General features: G+C 38.6%; 1 protein-coding gene and 1 long non-coding RNA gene across 4 annotated transcripts in view; one reads left to right on the top strand and one right to left on the bottom strand.

The window, feature by feature from the left end:
- Positions 1 to 11,434: 11,434 nt before the first annotated feature.
- LOC121378221 lies at positions 11,435 to 12,811 on the bottom strand. The gene is made up of 2 exons (XR_005958688.1): positions 12,690 to 12,811; positions 11,435 to 12,236 (listed from the first exon to the last, which is right to left on the bottom strand). It is a non-coding gene; the product is annotated as an uncharacterized LOC121378221 (long non-coding RNA).
- Positions 12,812 to 14,083: 1,272 nt separating this feature from the next.
- The window catches only part of LOC121378313 (WD repeat and FYVE domain-containing protein 3-like), a 106,948-nt gene continuing 106,730 nt past the window's right edge, over positions 14,084 to 14,301 (top strand). For all 3 annotated transcript variants that reach the window (XM_041506423.1, XM_041506422.1, XM_041506424.1), the window contains exon 1: positions 14,084 to 14,203. The gene's annotated coding sequence lies outside the window, so the exon portion shown is untranslated. The remainder of the gene's footprint in view (positions 14,204 to 14,301) is intronic.

A 14,301-nucleotide genomic window follows, 5' to 3' on the forward strand; every position in this document is an offset into this window, starting at 1 on the left:
CACATCAACGAACACGTCATCTTGTTTGATCCTTCCTGTTTGATGTCACATCAAATATTCATCATCTTCATTATTAAATCGAGGAAATGTTTTATTGTGGAAGATTTTACAGAAATAGCACATGATATCAAGTATGTCTCAATCTCACATGATCTGCTATTGACAATGAACCAATTCTAACTCTAACCCTAGGTTTATCCTCCGACAACAACCCTCTTTCATTCCCACCACGGTCCATTCCTTGACGTACGGTAATGAGCAGTCTTGTATGTCTCAGGGGCGGGACGTAGCCCAGTGGTAAAGCGCTTGCTCGATGCGTGGTCGGTCTAGGATCGATCCCCGCCGGTGGGCCCATTGGGCTATTTCTCATTCCAGCCAGTGCACTACGACTGGCATATCAAATGCCGTGGTATATGCTACCCTGTCTGTGAGGTGGTGCATATAAAAGATCCCTTGCTGCTAATCGAAAAGAGTAGCCCATGAAGTGGCGACAGCGGGTTTCCTCCCTCAGTATATGTGTGGTCCTAAACCATATATCTGACGCCGTATAACCGTAAACAAAATGTGTTGAGTGCGTCGTTAAATAAAACATTTCCTTTCCTTGTATGTCTCAATGATCCAGAGAACTATGGCAGCAGGAGTTTCAGCTTCTATTAGGAACACCAAGGGTGAAATGTTCGATGGATAGAGTCCAGACGTATATGGATGGACCAAGGGTGAGTAACCCTATTAAAAAACCTCAGGGCTGAAGTCTGAGGTAATGGAAGGAAGGAAATGTTTTATTTAACGACGCACTCAACACATTTTATTTACGGTTATATGGCGTCGACCATATGGTTAAGGACCACACAGATATTGAGAGAGGAAACCCGCTGTCGCCACTTCATGGACTACTCTTTTTCGATTAGCAGCAAGGGATATTTTATATGCATCATCCCATAGACAGGATAGCACATACCACAGCCTTTGATATACCAGTCGTGGAGCACTGGCTGGAACGAGATATAGCCCAATGGGCCCACCGATGGGGATCGATCAGAGGTAATGTGTTACAATACCATACATCAACAGCTACTATGACTAACCTCATTTCATTGTCATTTAGTCACAGTGGCATGTAGCTGCTAGTATATCACGTATACCTTAAAACCCTTCTAAACCGGACAACCTCGGGAGCAACTAAAAAGGCATGTTTTAACATGTATCCTGTTTAGTGAGGTTACGTTCTGTACTGAGTTTATAAAAAGGACCCATGAAAAATGTCCAGTTTGAGGAAATTCCGATTTAAAGACGGTCAGGTTTTGAGAGGTTTTTTTTTGTTTTTTTGAAACTCCAAAATCGGGAAAAATGTAGACATTGCATTTCATTTCAACTTATTTTTGTGCTTATATCCAATTAAGGTTCAAGCACGCTGTCTGGGCACACACCTCAGCTATCTGGGCTGTCTGTCCAGGACAGTGGGTTAATTGTCAGTGGTTAGTGAGAAAGAAGAGGGTGTAGTCGTTAAAACTCGCTGGGGGGGGGGGGGGGGGAGGCGGTACCGGTATGCGAACCCATTACCTACCAACCTTATGGCCGATAGCTTAACCAAAACAAAAAAACAAAAACATTTTTACCTCAGTTTGACATCGTGCGGATAAACACGTGTGTTTTCCCTATCAACATGTACGGGCCAACTGTCTTAAAGGGACATACCCTAGTTTCAACCCGTAAAAATTAACACTAAGTTTAGTTAATCTACAATCCTGTAACACATTTGGATAAAGTTACAATTGAGTGAAACATGAGTGTGTGACTTTAAAATGGCGAAATACCCTCTAAAAATAGACTAAAACTGTTACTTCTCAGACGCACGTGCGTTTTTTAAAATATGATAAATGCATTTTGTGATATTAAAAACAGCAGGATGACCAAAAACACTTTGAATGTACGGAATCTGATAATCTAAACAATAAAATCTAAGTAAAGTATGATTTAAGTTATCAAAAACGGTTATAATAGTCAAAAATATACGTTAGTGTTTAAAAACTAGGGTATGTCCCTTTAATAAGACAAGCAGGCCAAAGTCATCCGCCATGTTACAAAAAATAGTACAAAAAATGTGTCTCGAATTGCCTGTTTATGACGAGTTAATGCATGGTTTATGTGACTAAGATTAACGACTATATCTAGATCTAAAGGATATCGACAGATGACATGTCACTGAAAAGATTATCTATTCTAACAGTTTCAGTGGCGGATCCAGAAAATCCATTTAGGTAGACCGTAGGCCCACTATATCCCCCCCCCCCCCCCCCCCCCCCCCTCCCGGGATTTTTCAAGATGAGTATATCTTTGAAGCCTATCCATAGACATATTCAAATCAGCTTGTCTGCAGGCAATCTGTTGGTGGGTGTGCCTGTAGGGCACGTTTGAGTGTAGGCATATATTTATTTTTAACAGGGCAAATTTCTGATCAAGGTGAATGTTCCACATAATTTTCTAAAATATTTGAAAATAATTCTGGACTATATCACTGCTTTTACTTTAAAGCTGGGTTACTGGTGAATGTATTCCACCAAAAAATAATAACTTTTTGGCATCTTACTAAGTATAGTGAGTCAGTGAATTTGAAATGTCCTGAGTATTACAAACATAGTATATGAAAAAAACTGCATGGCAATGTTCAAGTTAACATCAAGACATATTTTGAACAGGTTTAAGACCAAATTATGAATGCTATTCATGCTAAATTACATGTTCATAACAACAAACCACAAAGCAATGTAATATATGTGGTATGGATATAGTACCGGGGGTATACTCACCAGCAAAAGTTACACAGTTCCCGATATACGTAATTCTCTATGTACATGTGTATATATACATACCGTACCTAAAACATTTTGATCTTTTTATTATTGTATTGTATTTAATATCTGAAGGCAGCATTACTTAAATATGGTGCAGTACATGCTGTATAAACCATTTACATGGATATTTTGAATATTTTTATATTACACACAAGTCTTACAAACATAAAAAGTGAATTTACATACCATTCTAGGCAAGTCTGCATTACATATACAATTTATCTGTCTCACAACAGTTCATCTTACAATAGCTAGGTTTTTTGTTGCTTTTTGTAATATTTTAGAATTACAGTTCTATTTATATTATGCTTAACTTATGTTTTGGTGTATATATTTGATATCTACATAGAATATTGTCATCAGGCAAATATCTAGCACTATAAAAAAATCTAACTTTCATTCCCAATTCTCAATCATTTTATGTGACCCAAATATGATATATGTGAAATTTACTATTTTCTATTTCTACATCCTTCATTTTATTCTATTAAGTAGATGTTAATAACAATTACAAAACTATATAATATGAGGTATGAATAATTATATACTTCTCAAAATAAGTTACTAGTAAGCAATGCCAGAAATGTATTAATTTCTATGTATACACATACTTAGGATTGCCTGAAGCTTTTATTATTAAAAAAACAGATTGACTTGGCTTTTTTCTATACTGAGCGCAAGTAGAAACTTTACAATCATATGTTTTTATCGTAAATTATTATGGAGGAAATCAGTTGAAATTTGCGTTACATAATGGATGATAAAGGTTTTCCCGATGATACTGCACGGACGGGGCGGAGTGAAAACGCACATATTGCCTTTCTGCACGTCTAAAGCGCAAAACCTGACAAACACGTGCACAGGGTCACGTGATCAACACAGTTAACGCGTATGCCTTCAAATCAATTCACACGTGTATCGTTTAACAGGAAAACACATTAAAATTTCTGGTGACAAATTAGTGACTGAATGCCACGCCTCACAAATGCAGAACGTGAGCGTGCTGTGGGTAGGCTGCACGCAGGACAATCCGTTGCGGCAGTTGCTCGCACACTAGGATGCAGCCGACAGACAATTCATAATCTCAGAACCCCTGTGCAACAGACAGGTGTAGTGGCGGATCGTCCGAGGCCAGGACATCCGCGTGTGACGTCACGCCGAGAGGATAGAGTTGTCATCTCCGTAATCGGTTCGAGACGGCCGCGTCCACAAGCAGACAATTGTTCAGGGGTCGGGTGTCACAATCCACCATCAGGAATCGACTGCGGACTGCTGGTCTGCGAGCTAGGAGACCATACAAAGGACCCATTTTCACGCCATTTCACCGTCGTCAACGTCTGGAATGGACCCGACGACACGTTAGATGGAATCAGAGACGCTGGAATAACGTTGTCTTTAGCGACAGTCACGTTTCACACTTAGGTTTGCTGATGGCAGGGTACGGGTGTGGCGTAGAACACTATGCGCAGTGCTGTGTTCAGGAGGTCGACAGATTTGGTGGCGGCAGCGTAATGGTTTGGTTCATTTTGTTCCCATGGTCGTTCCCGATTGATTGTCGTCCAGGGCAACCTCACTGCCGCACAATACCGTGATCAAGTGTTGACACCGGAACTGCTGCCGTTCATGCAACAACACGGTCCAGGATTGACATTTCAACAAGACAACGCTACACCCCATACAGCGATCTTGACGCGCAATTTCTTGCGAAGCGCCGGTATCAACGTCATGGATTGGCCGTCCCGTTCACCAGACCTGAATCCCATCGAACACATTTGGGATGAATTGGGAAGATGACTTAGACAGCAGGTCAACCCACCGCAGACCCTTCAAGCTCTTGGGCAGGCACTGATCAACCAATGGCGACGACTTCCGGTACGGATTTTCAGAGGAGTTCTTCGGTCGATGAGAAGACGTTGTACGGCTGTGGAGGCTGCGCGAGGCGGTCACACGTGTTATTGACTTCAGAACGTGGCACGATCTCATCATGTGAAAATCGTTTTGGGGGGTCACATGACATCAGGCAGTAATACGCAATAAATTGATCCCCACATCGACTTGTGTCAATCTGTATTGCTTCTCAAATGATATCGACATCCTAACATAGCAGTTTTATAGTCATGCACCCTGGATTTAATTTGTGCGGTCAAATTTACGCAGTGTAAAGTTTCTACTTGCGCTCAGTATATAACATATTGAGGCTTCATTATTCAAATATGGTTAAGTATATGGAGTTTATATACTATGTTCACAAATTTATGAAGATGTCCCTCTGTTCTTAGTACCAACCAGTTATAAGTACCTTTCCTCGGCATGTGTGTTAAAACATTTACAATTCATCTATCTCACAGAAGCTTGTACTATTTTTAAAAACATATTTGTATTTAAATTCTGCTTAATTTATGCTTAGGTTTATATAATTGACATCAGATATAGTCATCAGGCATATCTAGCACTTGACTTTCTTTCCTATTTCAGTCTTATCATCTGACTCAAATATAATGTCTATTATGTTCACAATATCTGTAATTTCTTATTTTGTCCTCTGGGCCTTTGCTCTTGTTCCTCCCTCAATATGTCAACAGCTCTTGTTATCAGATCACAAACCATCCAGTTCAGCTTCAGTATTTCTTTAGACATTTCTCAGCCATTTCTATGTGGTTGAGGAATATCCTGGACTTTGTGATATGACTAATACCATATGAGACCATGGCAATTTGCTCTCTTCCAATTTGCTCTGTTGGTACAGCATATTTTCAGGGAATATCTACTGGATGGAAGGTTTGCAACTAATCCACAGTAGAATAATAACAGCATTCGTGGTTTGGCACTATATTTCTCATGTGAAAGGGGTTCTTCCAAGCCACACTTGATCTAAGGAATCCCTACAAAGGCCTTAAGAGACTGGAAGACCATTTAAATGAAAAAAAGAAAACTCTGCCCTCAGCTTCTTGGGAAGAGGGTTCTATTTGTGAGACAAAGTACATGTTTCAAACGCAAACCATGTCTGAGGGTGTTGTAAAGTGCACAAGAAGATGCAGAAACAAAGATTATACTTCAATGTCTGTACATTGCTGCCATTTCACCATCCCAGATACGGACATTTGTATACACTCAGTTTGGCAACAAGAGGCATCTTATAGATGTGCACAGCATCATTAAGGATGCAGGGAAGACACCAACTAGCAATTCCAGCTGTGCTTGCCATTACTGGCTGTGATACCAACAGTGCTTTTATGCAGAATGGAAAACTGGAGGTTTTGAACATTCTCAAGCAATACCAAGACTTCCTTGAAATGTTGTTAGCTCATGGAAGTTCAGCAAAAATTTATGTTCATATATTTAAGAAGCAGATCATTTCATATACCTTCTCTATGGGAGTGCAGGTGCGAATAACATACAAAAACATCATGACTTGAGAAATATCTAGAAATGTTTGTTGCCAAACCAAGGATGATAACATTGAAATACAGTAGAGTATAAATCAGCCTTCTCCACTCTACATGTATGTATTCACTGAGAATGCTCTGAGAATGCACATAAAGAGAACAAATTGCCAAGTTGTCATTTGGTATCAGTCATGCCAGGCATACCAGGCTATTCCCCAACCAAATTGTCACATGGCTGAGAAATTTTAGAAGGCACACTAGAGATGAAATAGTGATATGATACCATGAGAGCTGATGGACATACTGATGGGGGAACCAGAGCAGAGCCTAGAGAAGGAGAATATCAGAAATTGAGAACATGACAGACATATTTTAATTGCATGAAAATGCAAAGGAATATGAAAGGAAGTCAAAACTTTCCTAGACAATATTTGATGTAGAAACTAATTATATACACTTGAGCATAAGTTAAGCACAATATAAATATAAAGGCAAATCTAAAAATATTACAAACACAGACTAGTATAAGATGAACTTCTGTGAGATAGGTGACTTGTACATGTAATGCAAAAGAAATTATGGTAGGTACACAAAACTGATGCTTTAAATTTTTAACACTGGTGTTTAGTAAAGGGACATATTCATAACATTGATGCACATACATGTATACTCAACAAAATTAATTAAGGGCTAGTAAACTTTCTTATGTTATAATATAATTCTTTGTTACTGTCATATTATTTTAGCATGTTTTGGTCATATATATGGCTTCTATACATTGTTTCAGTAAACTTTTACTGGTTATACATGCAGAAACACGGGGATTTCACATACTTATGAAAAATATTGAAATGAGCATTAGGCAAGTATTTGTTACACATTTGTTCAGAATGTTTTTTGTCATTGTGTTCCCTCAAAATTGTTATTTAAGTCATTAAGTTTAAGAACATGCCACAATACTGACAACTTTCAACGGAAGAAGTTGTATTTTCCCCCATATTTAAAGAAAAATGCTAAAATATCTATTGGACCTTAATTAATTTTGTTGAGTATAGTATAGGCAGATATACTGAACCATATTTGAATAATGCTGCCTCAGTATATTAAATACAGTGCAATTTTTAATAGTAAAAGGTTCAAGCAGCCCAAAATATGTGTAAATAGAGAAAATAATGCATTTCAGGCATTGCTTAACTTTTGTCGATGAGTATATTATTATTCATACCACATATTCTCGGAACCGAACATACGGGTACTTCGACCCCTGGCCGCCATTGTTTATTACGTGACGCGGTGAAGCTTCTCCTTAGTTACGTATGGTTTGATAGTGAAATGAGGCAACTTTGGTCGATCATTTACAACAGTTAACGGTCACGATGCCTAACACATGTTGTGCAGTTGGCTGCATAAACCATAACATGATGTTAAAAAAAATCTCGTTTTACAAATTTCCAAAAGAAGAGACTAGGCGCCGCTTGTGGGCAGGGTCATTAAAACGATTGTTATTTGGTTTGTTACTATTAACATCTAGTATAGGATGAATATCATTCATTTTGGCCTTATATCTGTTAAAAATTTATATGGATGACAACTTTATCACTATATTTAATTTTTCAATATAGTGTTTTTGGGACACAAAATGTGCAACGGTACCCCCATTCAAATGGCAATATTTTTTTAATCCACCAACATTTTTGCTGCAGACAAGCAGATATTAAATCCATATATAATGAGGTATCTAAAAATACTTGTCTCCAAAAATCCCTAGGGGGTGGGGAGGGTTTCGGTATCTGGCCCATGGACTAAGGGGGGCCCCAGTGACATGAGATGGAATGCCAAGGGAACTTTCGAGGAGGTTTGGAGGGGGATCGTAAAAAAAATTAAAATTAATATATAATACAATTATAACTATCGCAAAATTTAGGAGGGGGGGGGGTCGGGCCCCTGGGACCCCCTAGATCCGCCTCTGAGTTTAAAATATTACAACAAAAATATTGTCGACATTGCAGCTTTAATTTGCGTTATTTTGCTAAATTGTTCCATCTATCGATGACGCAATGAGGCAGGTAATTTAGTTGTGAATTATTGATAATTATAACCACTCCTGGAGTCCACATCACCCATCCCTTTCCCCTAGATATAAAAAAAAAACCAACAGCTCCGGCCTGGATGTAACATTAGTTAGCAACATATTTAGACGGACATTTTAAATATAAAGTAATAACGTAGCAGTTCCTTCACCGTGCGTCTGCTCTGGTCTCCAATTATGTTCGGGTCTCTTGTTATTGCATTGATTTCCTCTCAGACAAGAAGCGGCGAATCGATCTTCTCGACCGCTTGACATGGCGCTGTCGCGAACTACATACTAGTATCCGAGATCTATAGCAGGTGGAAACCAAAGTATACTCCGCGAAACTGGAATTAATACACTTACATTCAGTCGAATCTTGTTGACCACTTTTCTTCGATAATGTCATTTACCTTGATTTTTTGGGCTATGTAGAGCTCGAGGTTATGTCCATTTAAGGTGGCGGGATCTAGCTCAGTTGGTAGAGCGCTCGCCTGAGGTGCCTTGATTGTAGGATCGAACCCCGTCGATGGATGTATTCTCTGACTGCCCCCCGCACATCACCTTCACCCCCCGTTCAATCCATTGCCCACGACTGGTATATTAAAGGCCTTGGAATGTGCTGAACTGTCTGTGAGAAAGTGCTTATAAAAGATAAATTGCTGCTAATAGACTCTCTCTCTCTCTCTCTCTCTCTCTCTCTCTCTCTCTCTCTGTATATATCAGAATTATTAAATGGTTGACTTCCAATAAATCAATGTGCTCTGGTGGTGTCGTTAAACAAACATTTTAACTTTTTATATCCAGGTTCAAGCACGCTGACATGGGCATACGTGTGGAGCCACATATCCAAGATATTAGGTGAAACTAGTATTCTCTGCACAACTAGAATTATTACACTTCTAGGCCTACATCCAAGCGAAGTGGCCTTTAACAAGGGCGTAGCCGGAGAGATTGACTGTGTGGGTGCTGCAACCAATGTGTGTGTGCCCCTACCCCAATATAAAATTCTACGCTAAAACCTTATCTAGGCCTACAGAGACACAAATAGACCTCTTTCACATTCCACAACTCGAGGACGCAAACCGCGAACTCACGCGAGATCTCGCAAAAATAGACCTGTGGACAAGTTGGGGGGGCATAGACATGAGAGGCCACGCAATAAGAATGTAAAAAAAACTCCATAATTAATTATTCTATCAGTAGGGAACCCGAAAATTCTGTCGACATCCAACAAGACTTATTGGAGACATTTGTGAATTATTGCTCATCACGAAATAAAAAAATATTTGGTTGTTAACGCCCGACAAACCATCGGTTCAGATTCGTACGCAATAAATATCGGATATGGGCTTAAATAATATTAATGTGTGCACGCGTGTATGTATGCAGATATTTATTGTATTTAACATAATTTAAATATTTATAAAGCATTATAAAGATAAATACTTTCAGGATTCTTGTCGGGATTTCTTTTCAGCAAGTTATTTAAATTTTGTTCGGCATTTGGAATAAAATTAAATGATACATATGAAATTTGAGCCCCCCCCCCCCCCCCCTTTTTTTCCTTATGGGGCTTTGGGGATTCGCGCCTGCGGCGCTCGCGGTTTCGCACAACACATTTTATACAACCATTAAAATGAGCCCCCCCACACACACACTTTGAAAACCGTCCTACGGTCCTGGTATCAAAGTACTGATGGTATCGCTAACGATCTCGACCATTGTTCTCAGGTACAAAATACAAAATAGTGACTAAACACTATTGTACATACATACACAAGGGGTCCAACCTAAACCGTATGACACGTGCTTGAACTTCGTATACCACTACCAAAACAGCTGCATGGTAAATGCCTTTCTGATTAAAATAATCCATCTGTTTACGTAAATCTCGATTTTGTTCAACCACAAAAAAGCTATTGAAGAAAATCCTCGTTGTTTTGACGGCCAAAACAAACATGACCAAAGTTTTTTGTGTTATTTTAAGGAAACTATTTATATTTATATACTTAAAAAGAGTCACGATGAAAGTGTGTATACCCTGGAAGCTAAATTAAGCAAATACGTTTTGGAAAGTCATTATATAATTATCCATCCAAGAATTTTCTTATAGTTTAGGCATATCTTCGTCTGCTCCCCCGGGCTTAGGACACCTAATCGTATGTTCCAAATTTTGTTTTTCAGAACAGTTTGTGAAGACTGCCGCCAACTATACTCTGGAAGGTCTGCCGTCCGCAGACATGTGGTTGTCCATCACCGCAGACCAGACGGGCACCAGTGTGACTGTGGACGTGTTAACTAGGAGTCATCTCCAAGGACACCGCGTTTCCAGATTCATTGGCATGAATGATCTAGTTTTTATATATTGTTTAATAAATCGACATTATAATGCCATGTAGTATTAGTGTGTTATTAGTCCCCCACTGGACACCTAAAACACCAATCCTAGTATATAGATACATGCCGTGTATCTCGATTAAGTCACTGTGACCTTGACTCTGACCCTTGACCTACAGCTGGGTGTTTTTAGATGCGTTTAGACAAACTTTAATGACAATATGACGTAGTTGTATTGTGTACATAACAGTTCCACAACGAGTTACGGTTGATTATTGTATTTATTTCACTCTCGTCAGTTAAGACATGGGCTTTAATCTTACGTGACGTTTTGAAAATTAACTAACGTGAGTGATATAAGTAAGACAGTCAACCGTCACGAATTGAGAAACTTATTTCATAAATGAGGGGATTTCCATTACATTTCTGTTACCATTCTACTAAATTTTGTTTTTAATTTTTCAAGCTGAACAGAGAAAAATTAGGATTTACAATTGTGACGTCACATTAAAAATACTGCATCGCAATGCGTTTTTATCCAATCCAAAACCTCTGATATGTTTTTTATTTGGGGTGTGATAACCTAAATGTTTCATTACTGCTACCAGTGGTATCACATAGTGTCAGTGATATAACACGAGCAGGATAAATAGACTATTCAGGCTGCCTTTGAATATAAATGTACATGTAATCAAATCATAACCAATTATATATAAACATTCACAGGTCTCGAACAATACTTGGGTGATTTGGGTGGGGTTTTGTTTAGAAATAACAACGCATTTGAATAGTTGAAACTTAGTTTATGTGTACAATTTAATTGCATATAACATCTGAACACAGGAGCATATTGTCCTTGATTCCAAGTCATACTGAAGGAAATGTATTTCCTTCATCCACCTTGTAGTTGGCACGTGCAGGCTGAACTCCTTGCGGTGGTCCAGGATATATCCCGGTGAGAAAACCCTCTCATGAATCTGATAAACTGACCTCCAAAACAAATTTCCTTGTCCAAAGCAAGCCCTCGTTGGCGTCAGAATACCTCATGCAGGATGAATTACCGTGACAGTGCCATTTTAGCGTATCTTTAAATAATACATAGGAAATGTTGTTGTTGTTGTTGTTGGGGTTTTTGGGGGGTTTTGTTGGAGGGAGGCCATTTTGAACACTGCTTCTGAAGAGTGACATTGTTTCTGTTATATCATCAGTATACATGTCTGCATCAAGGGACAGTTCATCTAACACTTGAAATGTATGATTATCATCATTGTCATTTACACTGAAATGCGAATGACAACCTCTTCCTAAATCGTTGTTCTCCTTTCTTTCGTGTTGATCTCCGCTGTGGTGATGTTGGAAATTCCTTGTTGGATGTAGGATTTACATCTATATGTGTTGATATGGAAAATGCTTTCTTAACTCGACTAAGGAAGCACATTCATTTGTGCAGTTTGTAAAGTCTGAGGTACGACGATTATACAGCCTTTTGCCAGAACTGGATCTCCTAGGTGTCAAGACGGGAAACAACTTTCCTCTTTCGTGATTGGTAAAAGCCTAACTTAACTGGCCTCTTCTAGTATATTCCCATTACTGAAGAAAAAAAAAGTTGAAATATATAATCACGATATTTTAGGGGTACAAATTCAAATATAATTTTTTGAAGTAAACGTAATATTGGCTTAAACCCGGGGGAGCAGACGAAGATGTGCCTAAACTATAACAAATGTCTTGGATGAATAATTATAAAATGGCTTTCCAAAACGTATTTGAATCATTTAACTCCCAGGGTGTACAAGCTTTCATCATGACACTTTCAAAGTATATAAATATAACTTGTTTCGTTAAAATAACACCACAAATTTTGATCATGTTTGTTTTGACCGTCAAAACGACGAGGTTTTTCTTCAATAGCTTTTTTTCGTTTGAAATAAAATCAAGATTTACATAAACAGATGGATAGAATATTCATTTTAGAGCCGTATCGCAATATTATTTTAATTGGAAAGGCATTTAGCAAGCAGCTGTAAGACAAAATGTACTCACCGTTGTGTATCGAAGCGAGATTTATCCGCCATTTTGGTAGTGGTATACGAAGTTCAAGCACGTGTCATACGGTTTAGGTTGGACCCCTTGATACAGATAGGCTATATGTTTACTTCAAACTGATCTTCATGTAAACATGATGTTATCTTCTAAATTCTTCAAAACAAACAACGCAAACAGCATGTTGTTTTACATACGATACAATTGCTATTAACATTGTTCAGTCTTATTGTTACTTAGGTATATTGTTTACTGCCTCCGGTAATTTTAAGAGCGCATGTGACTTTGTGATCGGGCTACCAAAGCCATCTTTAAACTCAAACAAATTGATGTTAGAAACAATATATCGACAGCCTTAAAGTTATTTCAGTGCTTAATTTGGCCCATTTTAATGTATTGCTGTGAGGTTTGGAGCCCCTATTATCTCAAAGGAGTAGACCGTTGTACTTTCAAAAATATGTGACAATACTCCATTCGAAAGTGTTCAAATAAAATTCTATAAATACCTACTTGGTGTTAACAAAAGAAGCGCTCATGATGCTATACGCGGTGAACTTAGTCAGCACCCACTTCTTATTACTTGCAGCAAAATACTGGTTTAGATTGGGAACACATGATTGTTCGACAATCGTGCATAAGGCGTACTTGGAATCATATTATTATAATAACTCATCTAATTTAAACTGGTCATTTTATATAAAAATGATGTGGATCAATTTTGGCTTTAGTCAAATATGGGACAACCAAGGCTCTTTATACCCTCACAGAGATACACGTAAATTGAAACAAGAACTCGAGTCGAAATATATAAAATTCTGGTCAGATACTATTCAAAACAATGATTCTAAACTCAGAACATACAACCTATTTAAACCATTCCGATGTAAACTTTAGAAGACCGTTTTTCGTAGTCATTTTAAATATGTACGTTAGTCGCTTGAGATTCACAACTCCTACGAAGCTACTAACGACGCTCATGACAACTGTCGATCATGCCCCCCTCCCCCCACTTTGTATACAGCCTCGATACTGTCGATCATGCCCCCCGGTCCCCCCATCGGTGGGCCCACTTTGTATACAGCCTCGATACCGTCCAGTTCGGAAAGGTGGGTGTGCCACGGGGTGAGTGGGTCGAAACCCCCCTTGCTCAAGCGAATTTTCTTTCTTTTAAAAAAAAAAATAATAATAAATTGTTTTCGCGGCAGCGTGTCTCGACCCCCCCTAGAAAATTCGCTTACTACAGTCTAGACACACCCGGTATACATTTTTGCACATATGCGCCTGGATTGGTCTAACAGTAGGCCCTACTTTGGCATTTCCCTGTAGAATATTTAGCTTTGAAGTTCCCGGCGGAAGAGGAAATTTAGCGACATCTATCGATAGACTGAACATGCGCGGAAGTGAATCTGAATATTGAGATTATTCACAAGAATTTTAGGCAAAATGAATCTTATTCCTTCGATATTAAGTAAAGATAATTTAAAATGATAAAATTAGATGTGAATAGTGCATAGGTAAGTGCCAGTGAAAATATGTAACCAGTTGTGTTGCGAAAACAGATCGATAGTGCTTGTCAGGTTTGACGTTTGTCTTGTCAACAACATAGAATGAT

Source organism: Gigantopelta aegis, chromosome 8, assembly GCF_016097555.1.
Source record: "Gigantopelta aegis isolate Gae_Host chromosome 8, Gae_host_genome, whole genome shotgun sequence".
Lineage (NCBI taxonomy): Eukaryota > Metazoa > Mollusca > Gastropoda > Neomphalida > Peltospiridae > Gigantopelta > Gigantopelta aegis.